The 12,846-nt window shown below is 42.5% G+C and overlaps 1 protein-coding gene across 4 annotated transcripts in view; it reads left to right on the plus strand.

Moving 5' to 3' along the window:
• Positions 1-12,846, plus strand: part of KCTD7 (potassium channel tetramerization domain containing 7) — a 39,599-nt gene that overhangs the window by 16,882 nt on the left and 9,871 nt on the right. The gene's annotated exons all lie outside the window — the stretch shown is intronic.

The raw sequence follows: 12,846 nt of genomic DNA on the forward strand, positions 1-12,846 counted from the left end.
CACGAACAATGGGGCACAATTCTTCCCACTGACACCAACGATGGGGTAATATTCCACCCACTGACATGAATGAAGGGGCACAATTCTTCAATTCTTCCTAATGACATCAACGGTGGGGCACAATTCCCCCCCCATGACAGCAACAATGGGGCTCAATTCTTCCCACTGACACCAACGATGGAGTACTATTCCACCCTCTGACATGAATGAAAGGGCACAATTCTTCCTAATGACATCAACAGTGGGGCACAATCCCCCCCCAATGACAGCAACAATGGGGCTCAATTCTTCCCACTGACACCAAAGATGGGGTACTATTTCTTCCACTGACACCAGTGAAAGGGCCACTATTCCTTCAAATTTCATCAACAGTGGGGCACAATTTCTCCCAATGACACCAACAATAGGGCATAATTCTTCCCACTGATACCAACGATGGGGTACTATTCCACCCACTGACACCAATGAAGGGGCACAAGTCCTCCTAATGGTGCCAACAATGGGGCACAATTCCCCCCCAATGACAGCAACAATGGGGCACAATTCTTCCCACTGACACCAATGATGGGGTACAATTCCTCCCACTGACAACAATGAAGGGGCCACTATTCCTTCAAATTTCGTCAACAATGGGGCACAATTCCTCCCAATGACACCAACAATGGGGCACAATTCTTTCCACTGACCCCAATAATGGGGTACTATTCTTCCCACTGACAACAATGAAGAGGCACAATTCCACATATTGACACCAACAATGGGGCAAAATTCCCCCTCAATAACACCATCGAGGGAGCACAATTCTTCCCAATGACACCAATAATGGGGGCATTGTTTACTCCCACTGACACCAGGACATACTGGCCCTTTGTTTAGAAAGTTTGGAGACCCCTGATTTAGTTGAAAGTATTGCAGAAATCATTACAGCAGGTACAATAAATATATACCTTGAAATTATGTGATTACATAGTTACATAGTTAGTAAGGTTGAATAAAGACACCAGTCCAACCTGAGTGAGTGTCTACAATTGTCCCTATCCCTGTATATTGCACACTCACATCAGTCCCTGCCCTCAAGGAGCCCACAATCCAAGGTCCCCATTCATATACTAGGGCCAATTTTGGACAGAAGCCAATTAACCTACCTGCATGTCTTTGGAGTGTGGGAGGAAACCGGAGGAAACCCACGCAGGCACAGGGAGAACATGCAAACTCCAGGCAGGTAGTGTCCTGGTTGGGATTTGAACCAGCAACCCTTCTTACTGCTAGGTGAGAGTGCTAACCACTACACCACTGTGTCGCCCCCACAGAATACAGCTATTTTGTTTTTAATTATTTTTATTAAGATATTTTTCACATAAAAAAACATTCTATATCATTACATTTCAAGAAACACATGTAAAAGCCACAATCAACATAGCACATGGATCAATCTTGTATTACTCTCCAAGAATGTTACAGGTATTCCCCATATACCCCCTCTCCCAAAGGAAAAAATAAATAAAAATTAAACTTTTTCACACACCCCCACTACTATACACATGTGCGATGAATAAAATCCTACATCTGTTTCATTCTGTTGTATTCTCAAAATTATTCCATTTAAACATACGTGAGAAAAAAAAAAAAAATTAACCTTCCAAACTTTATAGTGTAGTGTGCCCCATCACCCCTTTCCTTTTATTTTAGTGACCCCCTCTCTCTTTTTTCTGATGTTCTGAAAGGAAATATCCTCTGTTCATTATCGGAACTATGAGAAAAATATGGTGCAACGCCTTGGGATGTATGAAGATGTAGACAACTTCAACATTTTGTAGGTTCTCTCCAAAAGCCTCTTCGATCAGTAAGGTGGTTGGATACATAGGAAAGATTAGTTGACCAAGGAGGAAACAATAGACAAGGGGTTTCCAGCATATATAGGATGCTGATGAACCCCCCCCCCCCAGACGTGGACTCCATGTGTATTTTTGAGAGTTGGTAATTAGAACCAAGTCATTCACTGCCGGAAATAATGAGAAGTAAAGTCTATGATTATGTTCACTCGTCTTCAATGGACACAAGGATGAAAGAAATTAATTATAAATGATTAATGATGTGGTACTATGTCCCAATAAAATTGCATAAAATTAATCCTGATCTATCTTCTCTCTGCTGGAGGGATTGTGGGGGGGAGGGAATTCATGCACATATATGGTGGCAATGTCCCCTAATTCAACCATATTGGAGGGAAGTAGTAGAGTGGATAAAGAAGATTAGTGGGATTGAAACTGAATTCGATCCTTGGCAGTGCCTGTTTCATGTAATGGCGATACCAAGGAAGAAATATAGAGGAACAATTTTACCATTCTTGCTTAATGCAGCAAAGGCATTCATTTTGAAATATTGGAATTAAAAAAATATCCCAACGATAAAGGACTGGTTTAGGGAAATAGATAAAATTAGGGTGTATGGATGAAATGATGCATATACAAAATGATTCAGAAATAAAATATGCTAATACCTGGAAGAGCTGGTTGACATTTAGACAAACTCAGGTTTATGTGAATTGTATTGGTGGTAATTAGGAGTTCCGTTTTTCCCCATCACCTCCTTCCCCCCTTTCCCTTTTTCCCTCACGTATATTTAAATGGAATCACTTTGAGAATACAGCCGAATGACATGGATGTAGGATTTTATTCATCACACATGTGTATAGTAGTAGTAGTGAAAAATTTAGATTTTTTTTTAAATCGCCAAGGAGAAATATAATGCTGGTAGAGAATTGCGACTCTTCCTCTTTAAGACAAATATAACAGGTTTATGAAAGATATAGTAACATATATATATATATATATATATATATATATATATATATATATATATTGGGACACAACATGGTACTTAAGGATAATTATAACTAGCAGCTATTTTATCAGAAAAAAACTTTGTATGTCAATTTGTTCTATTAAAACAACTCAAAACATTAATTTAACAATATTAAGTAACTTTCATAGTTGATTATTTTGAAGATTTCACTGTGTAGCAGTTGAGTAATTTATACCGTGAAAAATGAGCCTGGCTGTCTATATTTAGACTGGAGGTCCTTGTCTTCAGTAAAGGTAGACATACACGCATAAGTCAATATGTAGTGACAGCGCTTTCTCTGAACAGACTGGGGAAGATTAAAATGTAATTATGTGAAGTGTAAGCAAATACTATTAAATAAATGTGCTGATACAATGTAACAAAATACCGTATTTATCGGCATATAACACGCACAGGCGTATAACACGCACCTTCATTTTAAGAGGGAAGTTTCAGGAATAAAAACTTACATTTTAAATGAAGAACTTTGAAGCAAAATAAGGGTCAGTGCCCATCAATGCAGCCTCACCATTGCCCATCTGTAGCCTGATCAATGCCATCTGCAGCCTCATAATTGCCCATTAATGCAGCCTGATCAATGCCCATCTACAGCCTCACTATTGCCCATCATTGCAGCTTGATCAATGCCCATATGCAGCCTCACCTTTGCCATAAATGCAACCTGATCAGTGCCCATTTGTAAGTAAGTAAGTAAATTCTATGATAGACAGAACACTGGCCCAATGCCGGCCCAGGAGACAGGACTTCCTATTATAGAGGCCACTGAGTAAACAGGAGATTCTTGCTGTATGCAATCTGACGGCTCTCGTCCTGTCCCCTCCCTGTTCCCTCCCAGGCAGCCCAAATTGGAGTATCGGCGTATAACACGCACGCACTATTTGTACCCGATTGTACCCGATTTTTAGGGTGATAAAGTGAGTGTTATACGCCAATAACACAGTAATTGCCAAGTGCTATGTCTATATCTTTAATCATTTCATCCTTAAACTAAATTACTTAAAATAGCCATACATATCCAAAACATCCAAAAAGGTGCTAAAATAAGTTCAATAAAGTGTCTTGTGCCAACAGAAAGATATGCTTTAAGCCTAAGGCTGGCCACACATGGCTCCAGTTTCATCCAATCTAAAGCTGCCTGTTGGAAAATCGTTGGCCAAACAGTGACAGTATTGTAATGCAGTCACTGTTAAGATATTCTGACAGCTGCAGGTGCTGTGGTTTTTTAAATACAATAAGCAGCAGGTGAGATTCATCCATCCACACTGTTTTGATCTATTGATTCCCCCATCCACTAAACAGCGTGGATGGATGAATCTATTGATTCCCCATAAATGTGTATGGCTATCTTTAAGGGTTGATAAAACTAGCCATTTATTGGACCCGCTAGCATCAGGCAGAACCGTTTTGCCAAGCAAAATATTTTGGGGAAGTTTGCAGTGATATCTGCTTGCCTCATGCTTGGCGATTAGCAGCTTCGGTCACATGCATTGGTAAAGCCTCATAAACTCTGATATTGTGTGTAGCATTGCCAGCAGATAAACATTCCCTGTTTTCCAAAGGCAGAACAGAGTAGCACCCATGAGACCCCTGTCATTGAAGGTAAAAATAACTGGAGGGTGGGATCTCAGCAGTGCCAAACATGATTACATTATAAGTATGAGAGAGTCTCCTTATGAAAAGAGGCCTCTATGCGCAGTGTACTGTGGATATCAATGATCTGCAGCATACATACACCAGACTGATAGGAGACAGCATTTTCTATGTGCACGACTAGGACACCTTTGGGAAAAAATAAAATAAAAGCTGCTAGCTCAGTAAACAGGTAATGGAGACACCTTGTAGTGTCATGGGCTTTTCTCCCCCGTCTGAACACAATAGCTCAGTGGGGAAGATCGCCAAACTGACATTGCTTTTGCTAGTACAGCGATCTGTCAGATTTTTTAATCAGCCCACTGGGTTGAATGAAAAAACTCCCCGTGTATATACAGCATTAAAGTGTACTGTACAGTATGTAAACCCCAGCAATGAAATTCTTCTTTTTTCTCTTTTTTGGTTTACTAAATTTACCATTGTTTTGGTATATCTGTTTGATCATTTAAAAAATATGCCCATTGATTGTGTCAGAAATGATGTGAGCTGATAAATTCCTGTGCTCTTTGCCTGGGCACAAGGAGGAACTATAGAGATTAGAAAGAGGGCGAGAGATGAGTCTGTGTTCTCTGTAATGTATCAGAAATAGTAAGGGGTCAACAGTCTATTTGGGGCCACCTCCATGGGATTGGGGTGGCCACTCTTCTGCTTTCTTCTCCACCTCCATGGGATTGTGGTGACCACTCTTCTTCTTCTCCACCTCCATGGGATGGGGTGTCCGCTCTTCTTCTTTCTTCTCCACCTCCATGGGATTGTGGTGACCACTCTTCTTCTCCACCTCCATGGGATGGGGTGTCCGCTCTTCTTCTTTCTTCTCCGCCTCCATGGGATTGTGTTGGCCACTCTTCTTCTTTCTTCTCCACCTCCATGGGATTGTGTTGGCCACTCTTCTTCTTTCTTCTCCACCTCCATGGGATTGTGGTGGCCACTCTTCTTTCTTCTCCACCTCCATGGGATTGTGGTGGCCAGTCTTCCCCCTTTTTTCTTCTCCCCTGGTTGTATTCAGTTGACGTGGTCCCTTTTAAGAATTTCTGTCCACTTACCTAACTTGTGGCTTCTGCAGGAAAACTTCTCCTCATGCCACTTTCATGAGTGTTTTGTGGTTCATGCCTCTCCCTTCAAACCAGGTCTGCGCATCAGATAGCTGGACTCACAGCCCTTCCCATTTGTTTTGGCACTTTTTATGTGATTTGTCACCTCCTTGTTTCAAGAGAGGGGCAAAGTTGTTTTCATGAGTTTATGGTATTTATATGGCATTAAAGTCTTAATTGCTGAGTAATTTGTTAAATACCATTTATGGTTGGTACAGTATTATCTTAGATAAAGTAGAACTATAGGCAAAACTTTTTTTTACATTTTGGATAAAATAAGGGAGGGTTAAAGCCTCTGTACATTTTTTTTCCATCTGTGCCCCTTAGGGGATATTTCCCCTAATGTCTGGCCTGTCGTCAAGACAGGAAGTGAGAGGAAATCCCTCTAAAGTGCGATAATCCATGGTTGTCACCAGGGTCAACGTAATTAATGCCCCCATTGGAAGATTTCCCCTCTATTCCTGTTCTAAAGATTTTCTTTCACATTCACTTTTGGTGATAACAGTAAACGGAACAAATAGAAAGGATGAACCCCCCTAATTTGGGGCACAGACAGCAATAAAAACTACCAGGTGTACTAATCTCTGCTACAAAAAAGCTTTGCCTTTAGTTATACTTTATCCACTTACCGCCCATGCTATAGCCAAAAGACGGCTACAGCGTGGACTTACTTTGCTGGCAGGGCGTCATATGACATCCTCCCGTGATTGAGCTGCTCTTTGGACTCAGCTGATCACAGATTGGGGTAAAGGGCCAATCCCAGCGACCCTTTACCATGTGAACAACTGTGTTCAATGACAGCCGATCACGATGTAAATACAAGCTGGTTATCTTCTTGTCTTTCCTCATGCTGACAGCGCGAGGAGGAGAGAAAAGAGACAATAACTGGCTTGTGTTAAAGGAACTGATAATCAGGGCACTGATTATCACTTAAGGGCACTGATAGACAGATGTGAACTGATAGGTGGCACTGATAGGTGACACTGATGGGCACTGATAGGTGACACTGATGAGTTGGTACTGATGGGCACTAATAGGTGGCACTGATATGCATTGGTAAGTCACACTGATGGGCACTGATAGGCAGCACTGATAGGTGACACTGATGAGGAGGCACTGATCAGCAGCACTGATGGGCACTGATTGGCAGCACTGATGAGCACTGATTGGCAGCACTGGTGGGCACTGTTGGGACTGCACTGACAATCAGGACACTGATAATCAGTGCCCTGATTATCAGTGGAGGTGTCCCATCAGTGGTGCCTGATAAATGCCCACCAGTGCCTCCTCATCAGTGCCCAGCAGTGCCGCCTATCAGTGCCCATCAGTGCTATTTATCAGTGCCATCTATCAGTGCAGCCTCATCAGTGCCACCTATCAGTTCCCATCAGTGTCGCATATCAGTGCCACCTATCAGTGCTGCCTTTGAATGCCAATCAGTGCCACTTATCAGTGCCCATCAGTGGCACGTATCAGTGCAGCCTTATCAATACCCACCAGTGCCTCCTCATCAGTGCCATCTATCAGTGCCCATCAGTGGCACCTATCAGTGCAGCCTCATTAGTGCCCACCAGTGGCACCTTATCAGTGCCCATTAGTGTGACCTATCAGTGCCACCCATCAGGACCTATCAGTGCCACCCATCTGTGCAGCCTATCAGTGCCTATCAGTGCATCCTCATCAGCACACATCAGGGAAGAAGAAAAATTACCTGTTTGCAAACTTTTATAACAAACTGTGATTTTTCTTTTTCCTTAATTTTAGATCTTTTTTCATTTGTTTAGCAAAAAATAAAAAATCCAATTGTAATTAAATGCCATCAAAAGAAAGATCTATTTGTGTGAAAAATTATAATAATTTCATATGGGTACAGTGTTGCATGACCGTCCAATTGTCCTTCAAAATGTAAGCATTGAAAGATGAAAATTGGCCTGGGCAGGAAGGGGGTAAAAGTTGCCAATAGGCAAGTGATTAAAGTGGTATTAAAACCCCAAACCCCAAATGTAATATATTACAACATACCAATCATTAGATGTGGTGTGTGCACTAGTTTTCTTTTTTAGGCTGTTTTCCCTTTGTTTTCACCTGGTGATCTGGCCAGCAATGCACCTCCTGTATTAGAGTCAGGACTGGTTCTACCACTAGGCAAACTAGGCAGTCGCCTAGGGTGCACTGCTGCCTAGGGTGCCTGGCCACTGGTGTTCCTACTCTCTTCTCTCTGCAGCAAGCAACTAAGTTTCAGCATCAGCAGGCAGCTGACACTCTGTTCACACATAGTGTCAGAGGTGCAGCGGCGGTAGAGGACTGTGTCTGTGTCCCGAATCTCGAATGAATGGAAGCAAGAAAACATTCATTAATGGGTGCTGGTGAGGCTGCAATGATGGGCGCTGGTGAGGCTGCATTTGATGGGAGCTGCAATAAAAAGGAGGGTTATACATGAACAGGGCAAAGGGGATGGAGCCAAGGGGGAGCAGCAAAATTAGGTTTCGCCTAGGGTGTCAAAAATCTTTGTACCAGCCCTAATTAGAGTGCCCCCACTCTGGGTAAAGAAGCACAGGGGACATTTTTGACAGCAGCATTGTCTGTCTTTGGGGGGGGGGGGGGGGTGAAGGGGGGGTTGGGATGTTAGTTGTACTAGCAGATTTAAATACATTAACAAATAGAAGCTAAGTTCCAGCTAACACTTTATAATCAGTTATAGCAAATAGGTTTTTTTCTTTTTAGGATAAACATTTTACATAAATAAATAAAAGCTAATTATTGTAAGCACTTCTGTCAGTGTTAAATGATTTCATCCCTGTAAACTGATACGTCTGGAAGAGAGCTTGTTCTTTTGAAAAGCAACAGACTTATTGGCCAGATCACCAGATAAAAACAAAAGAAAGCTGATCACAGCCTTATTATAGGCTTACCTGTAGGTAGAAATCAACCAAGCAGGCCGCTTTAACCCCTTGCCAACACCTCCTCCTGACCCTTTAAGGGGTTTAAGGGTTTAAGGGATTCTAAATGATGGGAGGCTGTTGACAATTACTGTCACAACAGTCAAATGATCGGGCACCCCTCCCACCAAGTTGGGCAGCTCGGTCAATGTGCTGGGAGCATGCAGTTAGTGCACATCCAGCATACCAGCAGTGCACAATGGACACATATATTAAACACTTAAAGGTGCAGTGGCCATTTTAATACCAGGTGCTGCCTGCAATCTTGTGAAGTAGCATTGATTCTCAACCAGGGTTCCTCCAGAGGTTGCTAGGGGTTCCTTCAGCATTGGGCCATTTCTGCCTCTCAGATAAGTTCCCACCGACACCGTTGATCTTTTTAGCTGTCTGTAAGGGGTAATTCTTCCCAATGACCACAAGTATAAGGACCATTCTTCCCACTGACCATCACACTAATGTATCATGAGTTGTAGATTTCTCATTTTCAGCAGGGGTTCCCCAAGACTGGAGAACTATTTCAAGGGTTCCTCTGTGTTGAAAAGTTTGAGAAAGGCTGATGTAGAGCATTGGAATTTAGAGCCACACATACATGTCAGAGAAGAAGGTGGGATATCAACAGTTATTTTCTCATGTTTGCAGTGTGTTTAAACTTAAGAGATAAAACATAGGTAAATGTGCGTGAATTGCAGAAATGAATGAAATATGTTTTTTTATATGTTGCCTTCACATGTGCTTTAGGTTAATTCATTTAAAATACCTTGTTTCTCGTAGTCCTTCCAGCTTGCTATTGTCTCCTGATAATTGTAATTGTTACATGGGTACAGGAGTTGGAAGGCTTGCCAGGGCTTGTAGACATTTCTTTAGCAATTCTTAATCTCTGGGGCATTTAGAGAAAGCTTTACTTGAGCAGCTGATGCTGATGGCGTCCAGGGGTAGGTACGTACACAAGAGTAATGGCAGCTTCTGTCTCTTTCTTGCGATTTGATTATGGTTCTCCTTTCTCGCACATAATTGTGCATTAGGTTTTATCTTGTAAACAATGCAGAGTTGTCCAGGCCTTTTTTTATTTAAAGTGGATGTAAACCGCCATTTTATTTTTTTTGTCTGGCACAATATAGTGTATGGGATTTCAAATCAGCTGTGCCCAGTCTTGCTACAAAAAGTTAATCCAGCTCTGAGCAATCCTCATATCTTTTTTTCAGTGAAATAAAACAGACAAACTGTGAAATCTTTGTCGTTCTTCCCCCTTGCTGTGATTGACAGGTGATTTACATATCTTGTGCACTAGCCTAATGCAACGTACACACGATCGGAATTCTTGTCGGAAAATGCTCTGATGGTTTTCCCGTCAGAATTCCGATGGAATTCCGCTCAAACTGTCTTGCCTACACGCGGTAACACCAAATTCCGACCGCCAAGAACACGGTGATGTACAACACGTACGACGGGACTAGAAAAAGGAAGTTCAATGCCTAGTTGCCAGTAGCTTCCATCTCGTAGTTGAATCTGAGCATGCGTGAGTTTTTGCGCGTCGGAATTGCATACACACGATCGGAATTTCCGATAGAAATTTTTCCATCTGGAAAATTGAGAACATGCGATCAAATTTTGCTGGCAGGAATTCAGCCAGCTAAATTCCGATGGCGCATACACACTGTCTAATTTTCCGATGAAAAGCTCTCATCGGTCTTTTGCTGGGCAAAAATCCCATTGTGTGTACGCGGCATAAGACATGCATTATTTTTTAATTCCCACCCCCACTCCTTTCTTAAGCAGCTCTGCAAGGATTGGCTGTTCTACACCTCAGCATGATTTGGCATGCTGAAGTCATGTGGGGACTTTTCTGGGTTTTGACTGGATGTTCGTGATCATAGCAGAAGTTCAGTGTAAGAAATACACAGGAGAGTGTAGAGGTGGGCGCGGAGTCTACTGACATCACGACTCCACCCACTGAGCCCTGGAAAACAGACCCACCCACAGAATCTGCAGTTTTTTCGGGTCTCATAGCAGACAGAGGGGAGACATTTGACAGATAAGTATACATGCAGGAGGCATGTATATCATTCTAGATAACCAATATTGCAGTAGTTTAGAAAGGATGAGAGGGGGTTTACATCCACTTTAAAACAATGCGGTCATTTATTTATAAGGCTCCTTTCACATCTAGGTGTTTTTGGGTATTGGTGACACTTTGAACTTCAAAATGCCTGTACAAAAATGCTTGTACAAAAACACTGCAAAAAACGCCTGTAAGATGTGAACGGAGCCATATATGTTGCTATATGTCAGTGGTTCTCAACCCCTCTAGTGCCGTGACCCCTTGATAACATTTCCCAAGTTGTGGGAACCCCTAACAGTAAAATTATTTTCGTAGCATGGGTTGTCAGCACCCAAGGCAAGACAAGCAATTTGCACCCCTAACCTGCAGACATTTAGCGCTTCCTTAGTCCCTTCCCCTTTTACAGTATTAAAACCCCTTATGGTACATTTTAGGATGTACAACACTTTATCTTTTTTCTTCTTTCTTTCCCTTTTGTCTCTATCCTAATTTCTTGTCCCCCCCCCCATTCCTCTCTCTAGCCGTCTTTTTCTTATTCTTTCTCTCACTTTTTCTTTGTCCCCCCCCTTTTCCTCTCCTTTCCATGTTATATCTATTTTTATTCCTTCTCTTATGCCTTGGGGGGTGGAGGGAATGGGATGAGTGGCAGTGCTGGTGGGGAGTTGGGATGAATGGCAGTGCTGGGGGGAGTTCTGATGAGCCAACTTAGGTGCTCTTAATCTCATTGGCGGTATTCCCGAGTCTGGTTTGGGGTGGAGATTTTTGTACCAAAAGCGGTAACCCCGAGCCAGACTCAGGACCGCATCACTGAATGCAGGGAGATGTTACTTACCTTCTCCCTCGGATCCAGCTATGTCCCCCCCGCTGTATGAGCGAGCCGTGCTCCGCTTGATCTATCACAGAGCCGATCTCCGTTCCCTGCGAGCGTTGCGACGCACGGGGACGGAGAACGGCGCCAAATTCAAAAAGTGAAACACACAGTATACATAAAGTATAATGTAATCTTACAGATTACATTGCTGTATGTAATCATTTCACATCCCCTTTGTCCCTATTGGTCTGTCCAGTGTCCTGCATGCAGTTTTATAATATAAAAACTGTTCTTTATGCCTGGAAACTGGAGATTGTCCATAGCAATCAAAACTGTCCCTTTACATCAAAAATGATTTTAGACCAGCTAGAAAACAGCGATAATAAATTGGAATCACTCGCAGAATTGAGTGATAGCGATTTGTGGGGAGATCCGTCATCAAATACTGAAAAGTAATGACAGTGACAATTCTGCAACTGAGCAAATTTCAGTGTTTTTGATGTGATTACATTATTGAATCATTTTTATTATTGTTATATTATTATTTGGTATAATTATTTATAGTTATTTATTATATTATAATTTATGATTTAATTTTTCAAACTTTATCATACCCAGGATGTCTGCTTGGACAGATTTCAGTGAGTTATTCCTAAGAATTACAGGTCTACAATATAAAACGCCAAATTTCCATGCAAAATAATTGTACCGCTTTCAGCACCTAAAACCTGAAATAATCATACCGCCAGGGAGGTTAATCAAAGTCATCTGCTGATATGAGAACTGTAGTGGGGACTTTTAATGGGAACTCTAATCACAGGTAGTGTTACTCACTGTGTCTCAGACTTTACTGGGTCTCTGACTTTGTGGTGTCTCGTAGCAGTGACACCTATGCTGAAATCAGGAGATAGGGTCTTCTCCAGCCCCCTCCAATCAGTGTCAGACTCCAGACACCTCCGTCTCTGCCTCACTCCCTCCTCCACCACTCTCCCCGCACATTGCATGCAGCTGAGGAGATCTGTAAGGGAAGGAGTGAGCCGCGGCTCCGGTGCCAGTCTCAGCCTGGTGTCATCCTCTGGCGGGTGCCCCCCTAGCGATGCCACTGGTTACACTTATCAGTGCCACCTCTCCATGCCGCCTATCAGTGACCATCAGTACCACCTATCAGTGCCCATCAGTGGAGCCTCATCAGTGCCCTCAGGGCTATGATGTTCAAGCAGAGAGGGGGCTGTGCTAGGGAATTGATTCTCCTGGAGTGGTCCCCTTTTCTAGCAAGTTCAAAGGCACATTGCAAGCGAATACAAAAATATTTTATTGAAAGGAAAAACATTGCTACTGAGCATTTAAATGACTAGATTTTTCTGTGCTTTTGCTTGCTATTTTGATAACAGGGTCTCTTCAACAAACAGCAATGTTTGTGCAAGTTATAAC

This window comes from Lithobates pipiens, unplaced genomic scaffold, assembly GCF_037356315.1.
Source record: "Lithobates pipiens isolate NorthernLeopardFrog02 unplaced genomic scaffold, aLitPip1_a1.2 Scaffold_16, whole genome shotgun sequence".
Taxonomy (NCBI): Eukaryota; Metazoa; Chordata; class Amphibia; order Anura; family Ranidae; genus Lithobates; species Lithobates pipiens.